Source organism: Benincasa hispida, chromosome 1, assembly GCF_027475165.1.
Source record: "Benincasa hispida cultivar pf3 chromosome 1, pf3_genome.v1.1, whole genome shotgun sequence".
Lineage (NCBI taxonomy): Eukaryota > Viridiplantae > Streptophyta > Magnoliopsida > Cucurbitales > Cucurbitaceae > Benincasa > Benincasa hispida.
This window is the reverse complement of record NC_143478.1, coordinates 49654068-49673267: the sequence shown is the minus strand read 5'-3', so window position 1 is coordinate 49673267 and position 19200 is coordinate 49654068.

Sequence of the window (19200 nt, the reverse complement as noted above, 5' to 3'; positions counted from 1 at the left end):
TTTTTGCGCCATAGGTTGATAGCCTTGTTATTGGTTATTTTTCCGAGCGAAATTAGGTTGGTTTCACCACCCGGGGTTGTATGTGTTTGAAAAAGGGTTGTTCTTGACAAAGTAGATTGACTGCGGATTTCGTGGACACTCTTTAACTGAATGCGATTCTCCATATGTAGCACAGCTAGTGCTACTCTGTTCTATCGCGCTGACCTACCTTCTTTGGTCTCCGGGATTGTTTATTGCGATGCACTATAACAAATTTATCATCACATTCATCTGATTTTACAAAGATACGATGGCACCATTATTTGCGTTACCTTTTCTAGGCTTTACTCTCTTATCTCTTTCCTACCAATCTTCATGGTTTTTCGATATGCGATCAAGAATGTTCTTTGCCTCATCATAAGTCTTGTCCAGCAGATCGCCTGCTACTACCGCATTGGCAGCTGTCTACGATACGGGATTTAGCCCATGATAGAAAATCTCCATTTAGAGTCAGCCTGGCAATCCATTGTGCAGGCAGTCGCGCACTAACTCTTGAACCTCGCCCACGCGTCACTGAGAGATTTTAAATGGGAGTTCTTCCTTGTTGTCTATGTCTGTTTTTATATCTTTTGCGAAATGTTCTTTCGATCTCTGGGTCGTAGTTGGGCTTAGGATTGTGTCCTTCACTCATGCGACGCTTGCTTCTTCCTTTATTGAAGGAATGGCAATGCACAAAGGTCGAGAGCTGCAAAGAAATCAAAGAGGTTTGATGTTAGCGCAATATATACCATAGTCCCCTTCTCGATCGTATGTCTTGCGATCACAACTTCAAGTGTGCTGATGCATTGTGCCTTTGGATCGCAATTTCATATATGCCATCGATTGTACCTGCACAAAATAGGTGAATTAACTGCTTTTATGCGATGAGTGCTCGCGATCGCAATTCCTTTTAGTTTAGCACTTTTGGACATAATATTGCCTATTTTACCATCGCATTCTCTCATTGTTTTACTTATTTGAGTTGTAATAACTTGTATTCCTACCAGTTATCAACTACCTAAGTTCAATAAAATTGAAAGTTCAATAGATGAATGAAGTTGAAGTTCCTTCCACGTGAAGTTAACAAAAGACTAAAAAAGCATCGCTTCCTCAATCGAAACACCAATAGTTTTGTAACCGACATAGCATTGTCAATCATCCCAGTGACCACTATGGAAAACGACTAATCGAAGTTTAACAAAAACTATAAAATGTTGCAAAAGTATTAAAAGAAAATAATAAGATATAACTCAAAATGGTAATAAGAAATTAATCACATGAAATCAAATAAAAATCAAATAACAAACACATTTATGTAACTTATATTGTTAGTAAATAATACAAAAGATAGTCATCACATGATAATCAAATATCAATAAAATAGAAATCTTCAAACAAAAAAGAGAACATAAACATGAAACCAGTAACAAATAAAACACAAACTTCAAGAAAAAATCTTACAATTTGGAAGAGTTTAAAAAATCTTCACAATCACTATTCGGTTGCACCATTTCAATGTCACATTAAATTAGAACAAAAAAAAGAAAGAGTTTAGAAATAAAAAAACTTCTCTAATCGAGTGAGAAATAAATAATCTCCAAGTTCGCTTTGTCCTATCATGTGTGCAATTTCAAAGAAAATGAATAATTATTAGTTTAAATCTCCTTTTGGACCTTTAATTTGGGTCTTAATTTTAGAAAACGATCAAAATATTGAAGACCAATCAATTTTATAAGTTTCTGTAAACCTCACTTTCAACTTCTATCCATTTGAGATATACCTAAAAACTTTATAATATTGTCATCGCCTGAAATACATCAAACCTAAAAATGGACATACAACAAGGAAGAAAAGAGTAAAATAATCAACAAATTCGCATCAGAAATCTCCAACTGACAAAATCAAAATCGAAAACAATAGATTTCAAAAACAAACATAAAAGAATGAGAGAAGGTGAAGACAAACTTCAACCAAAAGTTTGAACGAGAACCCTCTACCACTTGGCTAAAAAAATCTACTACTAGCAAAGCAAAATCGAAATCTCCAGCTGATCAATTCGAGATTCTTAATCGAAACCAATTATAAACAGAAAAATCGAGAAGTAATTGAAATATTAAACGTTATTTTAGAGCTTGGTGTTGCTAAAGATGAAGTTGAAAAGAAGGGGAAAAGGGGGAGAAAATCGCGTCAGATTTGAAATATATATTAGGAGGGTAGTTTTAGAATAAAGAAAAATGAAATCGCCATGAGTTTAACCAGCTGAATATTTTTATATATTTTACCATATTTACAATATATAAAAAAGTGAAGACATGGATGCTAAGGTATAAATAAAATAAGCTACCTGATGCAATTTTCCCAAAATTTTTAATTTGAAATCTTATCAAATCTAACATAGTTTGATTGAAAGAGGAAGAAGGAAATTGAGGAGATGGAGAAATGAAATAGGGGTAGGGATTGGGAAGTGGAAGTTGTCTCTGTCACATGAACACATTCTCCAGTTTTATCACATGAGCTTTTGATGAGATTTTGATCGATTTGTAACAAGTTCAATTATACCAAAATAGTTCTCATTCATTTTTATTTGATTTCATTGGAATAAAAATTAATAAAAGAGAAGAGTAAAGTGATGACTCGAAATTTTTTCGAGGAGCATAGCTCAAATGGTTGAAATATTAATATTCTCTACAAAAAGTTGAAATTCAAATCTCTGCTTCATAATCTGTCGGGAGAAGTCTCGGCGGAAGGAGAACTAGTCGGAGCTGTTTCTGTCATTGGTGATTCAGCATTATTGGAACTGGTGGAATCTGGAGAGGATGCGGGAGCCACAGAGATTGTTGAAGCATCGGTAGAGGAATCAAGTGAACTCATTGGAGATGAAGTCTCAGAGGAGGTCGTCTGGGATAAGGTGGAATCAAGCGAAGAGGTCACTGGAGCTGGAGAGGTCGTGGGGGAGGTAGAAGGAGCTTGTGCGAAGATACCATCAATGACAACAATGACGACAATAAAAAGAGTAAGAAATTGATAAGCCATTATGAAAATGGAAATAAAAGATGAGATTGAAGAAAAGAAAATGGAAAGAAGGGATCGATGAAGAAGAAGAGGAAGATTGAGAGATTATATAGAAAGTGAGAAAAAAAAAAGGAGAGAGAAAGAAGAGGGGAAAAATGAATGGAGGGTTGAAAAGTTTTAAAATTAAGGTATGAATGTATTCTTGGTGGTGAAGAAAGATGGGTAAATTTGACCTGTTCTAATTTTAACATTTCTCTAATTGATTGGTTTTCATTAAACTCGTGTATTAATTACTACTCTAAATTAAAAATTACAGATAATTTTTAATAAATCTTCAACCAAATGTAATATTAATTTTTAACATATGTAAATATGTTAAAAATTAATTTTAAAACCATATAATTATTTATTTTCTTAAAACAAATTATGAATATAAATTTCCTAGAGAATATTTGTCGATATCATGTTCTTACAATTGTCAAATAATTGATTAACTAAAATTATAATAATTGATTTTCTTTTTTTCAAAATGGCCTAATAAATACCTAAAAGTAAACTTAAAATAAAATTTTGGATATCTAATTTTTAAAGCTTGTATTCGTAATTTTTTATGTTTCAAATTTTAAAGAACCAAAAACAAGAAATAATCGTTAAGATAAATTATTTTAAAAGACTATTAGAAATATTTACAAGTAATAGCAAAATATCACATCTTTTTATTAATTAAAAGAAAACAAAGAAATACAAAACAGTTGTTAAATGTAGCTTAATTTTTCTTTATTATAAAAGAAAAACAACAAATAGGACAAGAGGGAGGAAGGAAGGAAGAAAGAAAAAAAAAAGATATAAAACATTATGAAGCGACGATAATGTTACCGCTCTATTTTCTTTTTGGCTCATCTTCATAATTCTATTTGGCTTTTTCTTCCCTCCATTACTTGATAGATCTAATAGGTTGAACAAGTTAACTATTGAAGCTCAACATAATTTTGGTCTATATATGATGCAATTCATGCCCAACAGCATGTGAAGAAGACAAATTTTTAATTTAGGAGATGTTTGAGGAATTAAATTTGGTTGATTTGAGTTGAGTTTTTAACTCAACTCTTTGGTTGGTCCACCAACTTCACAAGTTGATGCTAAATAATCCAACTCCAGCAACTTTGACAGTGTTTACTACTAAAGTTTACACATTCATCGAGAAGTTTCATCTTTCCACTATTTCTCTCTCTCTCTCTCCAATGTTTCCCATCATTTCACCTGCCAACTCCTGTCGATTACCAACTCTGATGACAACCATCACTAGTGACATGCCTTATAACCACATTCGGTGGCCAATTCTAGCATTAATTCCAATGACTACCTCTGATGCCCAACTTCGATAACAGCCACCACTGGCAACTACTATCGACTCACTCTAACTACATGCTTCGACGACTTCCTTCAATGACCAAACTCTGAAGACCACCTCCTTCTACGACCACCTTTGGAAAATCATGTCCAGTAACCACTTCTGATGTCTAACTTTGCAAACTACCACATCTAATGGCCAAAATTTTGATGATCACTACCATTAACTAACTCCATTAATCATCTCCATCATCTAAATTTGATGGACCAACTAATATGCGCAAGCGCACGCGTCAAGTAATGATATAGTTTAAAATGCTCTTAACTAAGTATTGTCCTAAAAAAAAAATAGCTTGATGAAATCTTAGCTACTCAGATATTCTTCTAATTTTATTTAGGGAATCGAATTGTGATGGAAACTAAATTATTCTAATCCTAAAAAGCAAATAAATGATAAACAACATGATTAAACCAAGCAAAGACGCATACTAGGGTAATAATTTCATTAATAGATTAATTAGATTAATTGGTTTGACCTTAGATTGATTTCATGCTAACTATAAACCTAGAAATCTTTTATTCACGTATCCTCTTTCAACCTCAACCTTTTCTAATACCTAACCTTTAATTCACTTTCATGCAAATCATTAATTAGATACAACACTATGTTCCTTCATTGTTGATCTCTATGAATCTCCTATCACCGTTGTGCATAATTGATTAATAGTTTAACATACTAGATCTAATTTAATGCCCTCTCTCTCAAGCAAGACATCAAATAAAATATCATTCAAAAAGTGGCTAATTGTTCAAAAGTGATAAACACAAGCATGCAAAAATAGTTCATGCATTAATCAAAACAAAGAAACAACCAAAATAGGTTGCAACAATCCATAACTAAATCATAAACCCTAAGAACACAACTCAATCACTTATGGCTACTGTATAAACATAGACCATTCATGATGTTCTAAATACTGAAAAGTACAGGATTAAAAAAGGAAAGAAAAGCAAGTGGGGCTTTTGACTACTATCCTCAATCTTGGGATTGCTCTCTAATAATCTCCTTGATCACCAACTTCTCTAAGTTCCAAGCTAACGTCTCTACCCAGAATTCAGCTCCCGATGGAGGCCTTTGACCAACTATAAATAACTGTAAACAAAAATCTCTAAAACAGTCTCCTCAATTTGATGACAAAAACATATATTTATAAATTTTTCACAACGTCGCAATGCTGGTTTAATTATCGTGCGTCTCTGTGAAAATTTTTTATACCCCCCCCCCCTCCCCACACACAGACCCAAAAGATAGATCTAATTCTGATCCCCCATGCATTCACGAGGGTAATTACCAATTGATCATGAATCATGAATGATTCATTCTTCTTCTGACAGTGAACGCTTTCCCTTTTAGTTGTAAGGCCGAAACCCAATTTAATGACTATCTTTCACTCATAGGAAAATGGAGATTCCAATAATTAAGTATCCTCTGTTGAAATCGGAGGTAAAATATTTTGAAGCTTAGCTAGAGGTCTTGTCTTTGACATTGCCCCTTTTCAGGAGTCCCGGTAAAAAACTCCTTAATTACTCCCAATGAAACACCCACCGAAACCGAGCACTTCAGACCCTGAGGGGCAAGGGCAAGGGCTGCCTCTACAGACTATGCTTCAAATTTTTTATAATTAAATCAATCCATCTTAGACGAAAGAGAGGATATCTCGATCGAGAAAAATTCCATATGATCCAATATATCCGACAGCTCGCACTATACGTCAATCCATGATGCATCTTCCTCTTCAGGATATCAAAAAGGTACTTTTGGAACATCAATAGTGCTAAGACGCCACAGAATAGTGTCGCAGCACGCTATGCATACGTTCTTCTATATTTTCACCCATTTTCACCTATTTCACATCTCATCTTTCCTAGATCAAAGTTTGACCTCCTATTGCAGTATCTTCATCATTTCGTACTCAAATTAACTCGTTTTCGTCCAAATTCTTTGTTTCCTACAAATTAAATATAAAAAACATCAACGATCGCAGAATAAGCATAAAACTAACTATTCTAAGCCCGAGAAATCATTTTCTAAGTGCTTTCACAAACTCATTCAATATTATACTAAAAATACTTAGGTAGGAAAAGTATTTTTAAATATAAGATTGAAACTATTAGTTCATAGTGTTTAATATTCATGTTATATAGTAATTTAAGATTAATTGAAATACTTTGAGCATATAATCAAACCAAACAATTTTTTTGTAGAATAACACTTTTGAGAGAATATAATATAACAAAACACATTTGTATTTTTATTTTAAATAGTTTTTATAGAAAGAGTTTAAATGCAAATGACTTTTTGAAAAACATTTCACCACCTGAAAGCTCAACCATAGATGCATATCACCATGATTATATCTTCTAAGAATGGATCTATACTTTTTTAATCGAAACTCGAAGAATCTAGTCAAGGTCTTGTGCCGCTCAAATATATCTTGTTAAGGACCACTGGCCTTCAGATATCTCCACGATGATATGTTATTGTGGATTTCAGATATAAACCCTCATGGTTTTACTTTTGGTCTCACACAAAATGTCATGCCATTTTTTATAGTTGTCCTCTCTTATATATCCAAGATCATCCCCTTATTTAGTCAATTTGGGACTTTGATCATAATTTTAACATCACATCACGAAAAATGTAAACTCTAACCTACGATTTCAAATAAGATACAATAAAAGGCATTAAACCCTTGATGACCTACTTTGTTTTGTGCATATCACACTCATACATTCCACTAATATGAGCTTATATTGTAATGTTCCTGTTTGTATGAACAAGAGAATTTTATATATCTCAAGTACAATGGTTACAATGTAAAAAAAATCATAAAATACATAGGAACGTTTTAAGTTGACATCTCAGTTGTGTGTAAACTTTTGGAAAAGAAAAATATGTGTGCTTATTGGAATCATTTTATGGACGCGTTTTGTTTTGTTTTTGTTTTTATTATTTAAGGACGGATGGGTTTGAACATGAAATCATGCGTTAGACATAACTGATGCATTTGCTCCCATGCGTTTGAGGTCATGCATCGGAATGATGATGCGTTAATCTTAACATGTAATGATCATGCGTTTCTATCACAAGTTTTCTTAAGCTTGCGCCAAGTATAACACAAACGCAAGTTTCTCGGGTAATTCGAGGTCAAACACGGGCACTTGTCGCTTAATAATATTTGTGAAGTGATGCGTTTGAGGCGATGAATAAAAATAAAGCGAAGAAGGTTTAAATGTTTTACACACTACTCCTACTCCTAACTAAACAGATTGAGCCATAGAAGACTTGCAATGAGAATAAGTAGAGACACGAAAACCATTAATGCATAGAATTTGGAGCTCCGATCATCATTCGGTCTGGGTTGTGGAGATGAAGAATTCTCACTGGAAATCTCTTTCAAGCTCTCATTTGTGATCACAAACTTTTGCCTTGAGGAAGAAGCTCGGATGTCTTAAAATGAAGATCTCAATGGCTATTTATAGAATTTGGACGCTGATAGTTGTAATGATGAAGATATGGCTCATTGCTGCTTTTGTCGCGGTATGGGCATTGTCACATTGCCTTATCTTATTGATACTCCCAAGGTATGCATCCGAGTTGAATTTAGCTGAAGTTATCAACGCATTCTACCCATCTTGCGATCTTTTATTATGGCTGTCAATCCGTGGCCGCAATCTCTATTTGTTCACCGCATTCTCCATGCATTGGACACATGCGATTACTTCAACTTCCATGCGTTGAACGCATGGGATTGCTGTCTGCGTTCGTCTGGCTTCAGCGCATGCGTTTGTCTGTGATTGCTTATTACAAACGCATGCGTTTGATTCCTGCGATAGCTACAAAATAGACACTTTGGCACGGAATAATGCATAATATTGGGTCAGTGAGATTTTAGGTGCTTATCGATGCAAAACTTAATTTTTTACAAATTCTAAGTATTATCACTGCATTTTCTACTTGTTAGCCCTCATAATTCTAAATAAAAGACTTATAATAACTGGCGTTTCTGCCGGTTATCAGTGCTCACATGAGATTTTGATCGATTATTAACAATTTCAATTATAACAAAATAATTTTCATTCATATTTATTTGATTACATTGGAATAATAACAAAATGAAAGAGAAAATTAAAATTACTCGAATTTTTTTCGAGGAGCATAGCTCAAATGATTGAAATATTAGTAGTTTCTACCAAAAGTTGAGATTCGAATCTCTGCTCCATAATCTATCAGCCAAAAAAATCATTTGTAAACAAGCGCGAAGTCTCAACAGAGGGAGAACCGGTCGGAGCTATCTCCGGCGTTGGTGATTGAGCACTATTGGAGCTGGTAGAATCCGACGAGAATGCAGGAGCCACAGAGATTGATGGAGCATAGGTGGAGAGGTCTGGCGAGGTAGAGGAATCTTGTGAGCTCGTCGGAGATGAAGTCTCAAAAGAGGTCATTGGGGATGAGGTGGAATCAAACGAAGAGGTCATCGGAGCTGGAGAGGTCGTGGAAGAGGTAGATGGAGCCTGAGCGAAAGCACCAACAATGGCCACAATGATGACAGCAAGAAGAGCAAGTGATTGATAAGCCATTATGAAAATGAAAATAGGATGAGATTGAAGAAAAGAAGATAGAAAGAAGGGATCGATGAAGAAGAATAGGGAGATTGAAAGATTATATATAAAGTGGTAAAAGGAGGGATCAAGAGGAGAGGAAAAATGAATGGAGGATTTGAAAAGTTTTTAAAATTAGGGTATGAATTAATTTTTGGTGGTGAAGAAAGATGGGTAAATTTGACATGTCCTAATTTTAACATTTCCCTAATTGATTGGTTTTCATTAAACTCGTGTCGTAATTACTACTCTAAATTAAAATTTCAGATATTTTTTAATAACTTTTTAACCAAATGTAATATTAATTTTTAACAAATTTAGCACCGTTTCAATTTTTTTTTAGAATTTTAATGGGTAATTTTAATTTTAAATTCTTATAGTTATCTATTTTCTTAACACTAATTATAAATATAAATTTCCTGAGAGAATATTTATTGATATCATGTTTTTAAAATTTTTAAATAATTAATTAACTTAAATTATAATAATTGATTTTTTTTTTTCAAAATGCATAATGAATACCTAAAAGTAAACTTCAAATAAAATTTTAGATGTTTAATTTTTAAAGCGTGTACTCGTTTACCTTTTAAATTTTATTGAACTAAAAACAAGAAATGATCATCAATTTTTATCAGTTAAAAGAAAAGAAAGAAATACAAAACAATTATCTAGTGGAGCTCAATTGTTCTTTATTGAAAAAGGAAAACAATAAACATGAAAAAAAAAAAAACTGAAAAACAAGATATGAAAACATTATCAACCGGCGATAATGTTACCTCTCTTGTTTCCTTTTTGGCTCATCTTCATAATTCTATTTGACTTTTTCTTCCCTCCTTTACTTGATGGATATAATAGGTTGATCAACTTAGTTATTATAAGATTCTTGAACTTAAAGCTCAACATGGTTTTAGTCTTTATATCACTACAAGAATTATGATCTTTGTCCACGCAATAAAACATTGATAGATCTTAAAGAAAGTGTGGGCAAAGCCTTTGCAGATGTTTTTTTGCATGGGCATTTAACGTGGCTAGATGCCTGTTGGCAGAGCTTTTGCCCACGCAAGTAAACGTGTGGGCAGATTTTCCTTTTTTGCCCACGCAGCTGATGTCGATAGAGAAGACTTTTTGGTCATGAAATTTTGTTTAAGGGAAAAACTCGTATTTCTGTCCATGCATAGTCTTTCTACCAACGCAATAACTTATGTTGGCAAAACTTAATTTCTTCCCATGCATAATCAATTGACAGAAATGAAGATTTGCTAATGTAATAGCCTTCTTGGACCGAAATTACATTTTTGTCTACACATGATACATTGCCAGATAGTGTTTGTTTCATTTTCATCCATGCACAAAACATAGCCAGAGCTTTATACCTACCAACATATACGATACGTGGCCATCATGTATTTCTAACAATGCAAAAAAATGTCGGCAGAAACCACTTTAATTTGTTTCACGTTTGTTATTAAATTATTATATGCTTTAGGATCAATATTAAAAAAAAAAAATTCAATTTTCTTTAACAAAATAATTCAACATCGCAACAATAAATTGAGAAAAGGAAATGAATTCAACTATTAATTCTTTAATCAAAATGTGTCATTCGGACAAGAATTTCTATTAGATTTGATACATGAGCTATTAGATTTTATTTTGGCATACCAAAATGAATAAGAAAATATTATATACACAAAAAATGTTTAGCTCGATTAGTTGATCTTTACCAAAAAAGGTAATTTTCAACATCTTCAAAATATATAGATTTGAAAAAAATATATTAAAGTCAAACAAGCACAATATACTAAATTTTATTTATTTATTTTTTTAATGAATTGTGTATCAAAATTAATAAAGAAAATCTATTTACATGAGTTTCAAGTCCCATATGCTATATATCCACTCAAAAGAATAAGATTCAACATATTGTGCTTATTTGACTTTAATATATCTTTTTCAGGTCTATATATTTTGAAGATGTCGGAAATAGCCTTTTTTGTAAAGATCAACTGATCGAGCTAAGCATTTTTTGTGTATTTAATATATATTTTTTTTACTTTGGTATGCCAAAATAAAATCTAATAGCTCATGTATCAAATCTAATAGCATTAAAGAATTCTTGTCCGAATGATACATTTTGATTAAAGAAATAATAGTTGAATTCATTTCCTTTTCTAAATTTGTTGTTGCGATGTTAAATTATTTTGTTACATGAAATTGATTTTTTTTATTTTAATATTGATCCTAAAGCATATAATAATATAATAACAAATGTGGAACAAATTAAAGTAGTTTCTACCGACATTTTTTTTACGTAGCTAGAAATATATGATGGCCATGCATCGTATATGTTGGTGGGTATAAAGCTCTGGCGATGTTTTGTGCATGAACGAAAATGAAACAAACACTATCTACCGACATATCATGCATGGGTAGAAAGTAAATTTTGGTCCAAGAAGGCGTGGGCAAATCTTCATTTCAACCGATGGATTATGCATGGGAAGAAATTAAGTTTTGCCAATGCAAGTCGTTGCATTGGTAGAAAGACTCTGTGTGGGCAGAAATGTGAGTTTTACCTACAAACAAAATTTCGTGAGCAAAAAGTCTTTTCTGCCGACGTCAGCTGTATGGGCAAAGGCAAAGCTGCCCACGCGTTACCGTGTCAATAGGTGTTTGGCCATGTTGACTGCCCATGCAAAAGAACGTCAACAAAAGCGTTGTCCACGCTTTTCTTAAGATTTGCCGATGTTTTATTGCATGGACAAAGACCATAATTCTTGTAGTGATATATAGACCAAAATTATGTTGAGCTTTAAGATCAAGAATCTTATAATAACTAACTTGTTCAACCTATTAGATCTATCAAGTAAAGGAGGGAAGAAAACGTGAAATAGAATTATGAAGATGAGCCATAAAGGAAACAAGATAGGTAACATTATCGCCATTTGATAATGTTTTCATATCTTGTTTTTCATTTTTTTTTCATGTTTATTGTTTTCCTTTTTCAATATAGAACAATTGAATTGCACTTGATAATTGTTTTGTATTTCTTTCTTTTATTTTAATTGTTAAAAATTGATGATCATTTCTTGTTTTTGGTTCTTTAAAATTTAAGAGGTAAGATTATGAGTACAAGCTTTGAAAATTAAATATCTAAAATTTTATTTTAACTTTACTTTTAGGTATTTATTATGCATTTTGGAAAAAAAAATATCAATTATTATAATTTAAGTAAATTAATTATTTAAAAATTTTAAAAAACATGATATCAATAAATATTCTCTTAGTAAATTTATATTTATAATTAGTTTTAAGAAAATAGATAACTATAAGAATTTAAAGTTAAAATTACCCATTAAAATTCTAAAAAAAAATTGAAACGGTTGTAAATATATGGGAAATTATTTCCAATGGTAAAAGTGTTGAAAATATTTACAAGATATAGCAAAATTTTAGAACTAACAATGATAAACACTGATAGAAGTCTATCAGGGTCTATCAATATCTATGATAGACTTCTATCAGTGTCTATCTATCAGCATCTATCATTGATAGTTCTAAAATTTTGCTATATTTTATAAATATTTTGATTTATTTTTTTATATTTAAAAACAACTCTAAATATATTAAAAGTTAATATTACATTTGGTTAAAAAGTTATTGAAAAATATCTGAAATTTTAATTTAGGATAGTAGTTAGGACACGAGTTTAATGATAACCAATCAATTAGGGAAATGTTAAAATTAGGATGCCAACAAGAGTGTAGCTCAATTGGCATAGTGCTTGTACTATCAACGAACCTCCCCCACCCCACACTTTGGAGGAATGTCGGGCACCTCACTTTCTCTATTATTTGTCGACTTATTGGTAATGGTCCCCAGGTATTGTTCCCGAAACCTTTGTTTTTTTTTTTTATTTTATTCCTATTTGGATTAAACTAAAGCATGTCCCTTGGAGTTGTGGATGGATAGGGGTTTAGCAGTGTTAGCTAGTGTCGTGGACAAACCTATTTCTTTTGATGTTACAACTAGAGATCGATGGTGGTTATCGTATGCGAGGGTTTGTGTTTAGGTGGATGGTGATTCGTTAATGCCCCCTTCAGTCACTATTAGGATGCGGGGTCAAGAGTTTATTATTCTAGTAGTGTATGAGTGAAAACCTCGGGTGTGGAAAAAGGTCAGGAGTTGTGTATTGTGGTGGTTAATGAGGGATGTTTGGGGGAGAATGGGGGTATTGAGAGTGTGAGGAAGGGGCAGGATGTGGGTATTGGTGCGAGGAGAGTTAACCCAGTGAATGGGAGTAAAGGTGCGGGCAGTGATGACGAGTTTACTATGGTCAGTCGTAGTAGGCAGGATAGAGGAGGTGTAGGGCATAGGGGTAGTAGTGGGTCACCAGGTTCGGTGCCCTTGAGAAGTAGAGTAGTTTATGAGTCCCCTAGAATTACGGGGTTTGTAAAGCATGTTGATGATCGCAATAAGTTTGATACTTTGTGTGATGAAGGGGGAGACTCGTTGGCATTGGCTCTAGTGCAGGCAGATCCTGATCCATTGTTTATTATGGATGAGATGTTCGAGAGTTCGGGAAAAGGCCCAGTGGGAGGAGGTAGATGTGATCTATTTCAAGGTCCATGATTTGGTGTTCCTGGAATGTTAGGCGGTTGAATGACTTGTCAAGTGTAGGGTGGTGGCAGACTTTCTGGCTTCATCCTTTGTTACTTTCTGCTACTTGCTTGATACGTGGGTTCGTCGCAAAAATTTTAGTATGGCGATGGGTAGGTTTGGTGACATGTGGAGTTGTGTGTGTAGCTATAGTGTACGAGGAATTGGGAGGATCTGGGTGATATGGTGGAAGAGTGTTTATGAGTTCTCTATTGATGTCAATGGGGATCAGTGTTGGGTTTTATATTCTAAAAACTCGCAGTTTGTAAAATGATAAACATTTTCTATTATCAATATACTTGTTATTGATCTCATAAATTGTATGAAAGTTTAAATCCAATAAACTAAGACCCATGACTATTGTATGAGTACTTTATGTGTCGACATAAGAGTGGATCAGGTTCGAGTAAATAGTCAAAATGATCTATGGTACATGAATGAGATTGGGTACCTTATTTTGGTAACACCATTGGATGCGGCCTACTCTGTACTTGTTACAAAGAGTTTACAAGAGACTAAGTTATCTTATCCTCTTATAGAAGATCAAATAAAGAAACGCGCAAAACTACCATCCTTTATGGGGACTATAATGATAAAATTGAATGATGCGCTAAGACTCAAGTTTTCGTCACCGGCAACGATGCCAAAAAATTGTAATGGTTAAAAATTTATTGATGCGCTAAGATTCAAGTTTTTGTCCCCGATAACGACGCCAAAATCTTGTAATGGTTAAAAATTGAATGATTTGATGATGAGCTGTGATTTATGATATTGTGATACTACGTTCTAAATGTATGCAATGATGCTTAAATACTTCGTAGTATGTGTTCGTGTGGTGCATGTCACAAGTTTTCTTGCGTTGGAACCAAGTATAATTCCAACATAAGTTTCTCAGAGTGATCTGAGGTCGAACACGAGGATTGTTGTAATTAATGCGATACTATTGTGGTATATGCGACTGGTTAAACATAAAGAATAATGAATTGGGTTTGCAGAAATGTAAAATTGTGATGAAAAGTCAATTGCGGTAAAGAATAAAATGTGATGGTAGATGAAGTGCAGTAAAAGTTAATTACGATGATAAAAGTAAAGTGTGGTGAAATAATTGCGGTGATAAAATAAATGAATAAACTATTAATATACAGGTTGAGGACTGGCTGTGAAGATGTGCAAAAGTGTCTGGTGAATGTGGTGGCAAATCTTATGAAATGAATCAGAAAGAGAATGGGTTGAGGGAAAGGACATCGCAAGTTCATCAATCTCGTTAAGGATGCAACTAAGGTTTCTCTTTCCCTTGGCTTACACCTTTCAGTGATCGGCCGCGTTCCCATATGTCTATGGTGAAACAGGGATGAATGTGATGAATGAAAGGTTGTTTCCATCTCTGGAAATGCTTCTCGCTTTAGTTAACACATTCTTCCAACCTTCTTTCGAGAGGCGGAATAACATCTTCACTTCTGCTCTCACAGGTGAAGATGCCGTTGAGCATGCTTTAGCTAAACTCAACCGATTTCCTTAACAAGGATTAACTCACTCGCTTAATCCTTCCCTTTTTCCCAGGGGATTAGTTACACATGATGAAGAAAATGGATGATGAATGTGGAGAAGAACAGAGAAATGAAAATGATTACGATAATGATATTTAAATCTAAAGATCAACATTTGTTACAAATGGATTAAAGATAGATGAACACAATAGATGAATGGAAAATAAGAACAAATACGGAAAGGGTGTCAATGGCTTGATACAGATTCTGATCGGAGACGATGTGCTTGCCGGCGTATGGTAGAAATGGAGTGGAAATATTCCCTCTCAGGCTTGCTTTCCAGGTAGAAGTGACCTCTTGTATAGAGCTTCTTCTTCGGGAATGGAAAGAATTGCTTGCTCAGAGACTTACCTCTCGGTCTTATCTCGTCTGTCTCCCGAATTTTCTCTAAATTGTCTCTTCAGACCAGCCTCCTTTCATTGAATTCGATGAAGCTATTTATAGACCTTGGCTTCTTCTGTATTAGTTGTCCCGTTCTAAGAATCTGATAATTCCTGCCATGGCATAGTGGACACGTCTGCTCTGCTCCATGATTGATTTTTCAGAATCGTACAACAAAAAAGCTGTACAATGTCAGAAGTCCTTGCGAATGTGTTGCTCTTCACATCTTCGATTGATCGTCATATGCGATGTAATTGTTTTGATCTCTTATCAATTGCCGCATGCGGTGGAAATGCGTTGATCATTTGAGTCCATGATCGATCGTCGCATACGCTGCAATTGCGTTGTTCTTTCTTTATTCTTGAATGATTGTCGTATGCGGTGATAATGTGTTATTCATTTTTGTCCTTGAGCGATTATCGCATTCGGTGACCTGTTTCCTGCAAAACAGAGACTTGGACATTCCATTTTTCCATCGCAATGGGGTAGCAGGTGTGCTTACGACACTTTACAATTGTCGTATTTCTAAGCCAATTTCTATATTATCGGCACAACTTTTCCTTCTTTTTGTTGTATAATCAAAATAAAATGGTATAAATAACTTGTATTTCTACAAGTTATCACACCTCCAAATTTAGATATATGCTTGTCCTCAAGCATATCCTTGACTAAGACAATTCAACTCAAATCCTATCCTAACTTTGTGTTGATCGGCTACTCCAAATGCTCCACCTCTACATAATTTCTCACCCTACAAGTTCCTTCTATCCTTTAACATTTCTTCAACATACTCTACTTTATTCTTATCTAAGACAAACCTCTGTCCAAAGTTCCCTTCTATTTTTGAGAAGAATGTTTTACCTCTTCTTGCGAAAACAACGAAGTGCGTCTTTATGCAGTGGCCTGGTTTACGTCATCGTATAGAGAATGTTGATCATGGTTACACCTTTCGTTTTGGCTTGCTCCCACGAGTGTCATGCGAGCATCCAACTTTGGTTGTGTACCAATCTCAACTTCAACTCTTGATCCTCAGCCAAGTTTTACTTTTACTGGTCAGTGGAGTTGTCTCTTTTATCCTTTTTCTCTCTTTCTCTCTCTCTTTTTTTTTTGTATTGCGTCGATCCTGGTAACCTACCTTCATTTTGGCTTGCTTCCACAAGTGACATGTGAACATCTAACTGCGAGCAGGTTTCTTTCACAACTTAACTCTTATCAGGTTGGGATTTTCCCTTGCGTTGACAGCGGAGTTTTTTTTTTTTTTTTTTTGATGATGAACGCATTTGCCTGATATTACCGCATCCGCTTGATCGCATCTGCTCAGATCTTCCCCACCCCCAAATTTAAAGATGTGCAAAGTCCTCAATGCGTTGTTTTGGACAGAAAAGACAAAACACTTAGTCAAAATTTTGAAAAGAAGGTTTGAGCAGAGTCTTGTAATAGAGAAGGTAAAGCAGAGCTATTGCGATGAATTGTTTAAGTGTTAGGCAGAAAATGCAATGTATAAAGAAATTTTGCTAAGGGTATGCATACTACTCATCATGGCAGCGTAAATAAACAACGCAAAAGAAAAGAAAAGAATTACTACAATAAATTGACAAAGGATGATAAAAGTAAAGAGGCCAACGCATAAGGAAAGAATGATTACTCAGTTGTATAAAATTTGTCTAAGTACACAAAGAACTATAAATATCACAACACAAAGTTGTATGTACAAAAGAATATAAGTATAGCTTTCTATAAAAATTGAATAGCCGCAAAGAAAAAATGCAAAATTGTGGAGAAAGTGGTACACCCCCAAATTTAGAGTTGCGGTGGGGGCTCTTGATGAGAATGATGTTGTAGAGGAGCTCTTTGAGGCGCTTCTTGAAATTGCAGAGGTTGCTATAGATGTGGAGGCACCATGGGACTATGTAGATATGCTGTTAACAAATTAAAGTACTCATGGTTGCGCTTGGCCATCTGTCTTTGGTTCAGGCAAATGGTAAAGATGTTGCATTGAGTATTGACCATTGCCTGTCGCCACATTGTATTGCTGTCTCACAACTCTGCGTTGCTCTCCTGCAACTCCGTTAATGCATGGTGGAAGAAGGTGAGTTCTCGAGATAAGAAGACCCGCATATCGGCTAAGGTAGCAGCAAGGGATGTAGTGGTAGGTTGTGTCGTCGATGTTTTTCCAGCATCAGTTTGAGGTTGAACGGAAGGGCCTACTCCCAAATCGTGTAGGTCATCAACATGTGACGTTATTTGTGATGAAAAGTGAGGGTGGAGATGGATGGCGGGGGGACGCTGCTGGAGATGCGAGGTTGGAATCAGGGGCAAGGAGGAGGTTTGTGAATTGTTCGGGAAGAGGGGAAAGGGGTTTGTTTGGAGGGCTTGGTGGGCAAATGACTAAAGGCAAAGGGTCCAAGGGTAAACTAGTTTGCTTTTGCGGTGATCGTTCTTGGACGATTTCCTTTCCTTTATCATTGCGGCACTGCATCTTTGGTTTTGGTGGTTGCGGCGCATTTAGATCAATTAGGGGCCTTTTTGTTGGAAGCTCGAGGCAATGTTGTGAATCCTTGAGAAGCATTCTCAGGATCTTTGTGTGGATGACGTCGTGAACTTCAGGCATGGGCTCTTTGTCAATGCCTATGCCCACAGAGAGGCACAGGCTTGAAATTGTCCACGGGAAGAAGTATTGACCTCTCACACGGTCAACAAAACCTCGCATCTGCTTTGCAATGAGCTTGCCCACATCGATCGGAATACCGCGCGCTATGCAACATGCGGCCATAACTCGATCCCTTGATATTGTTTTGTCATGCTTTGTTGGGATGAGTCACCGTTTCAACAAATAAACCCAAAGTCGCGCTTCTGGCAGCAGCTCGTTAGAGGCGAGGGTTCTTCTTTAGGATCATCAATCAACTTGGTGCCCGATTGCGTTAAAACCTTCAGCGCATCCTCCATATGTTCTTCTTTAAGATCATCAATCAACTTGTTACCCGGTGCTTTTGGGAGGTTCTTCAACTTATAGAGTTCATTGATGTCCTTTGTGCTGAATGGCACTACCCTCCCTTCAATGATCACCGCATCTTCGGTGTCAAGGAGCTGGCCGTGATAAAAGGCCCTCACTACCGCAGGAATAACGATGGATGGACATTGGCAGAAATTTTCCCACCCATGTTCCACCAGAATGCTCATGATGAGATCCAGTAGTGGCATCGACGCAGGGAAGAAGCCCATCTCTATCCACAGATCATCATTTTCTTTTTTTGTTGCTGGGCACCTTCTGGTCGATGCAAGATTACTGCTCTCTGCTTTTTCCTTTCCCTTGTCTTAAGCAGACGCAAGGCGGGATTTTTGTCTTTTTTTGCATTCCTTTGCCTTGCGTTGCTCTTCCTTTTCCTTTTCCCATTCTTCCACTTCTTTTCTCTTCCTTTCTCTGACGCGCTGCACATTTGCTTTGCGGCGTCTTTCCTTCTCCTTCTTCTCTTTCTTTTCTTTTTCTTCTTCTTCTCTTATTTCTCTTTTAAATTGCTCCGAGGCAAGCAAAATGCGATGCTCTTCCTCGAGCCTTCTTCTTTCTTCTTTTATT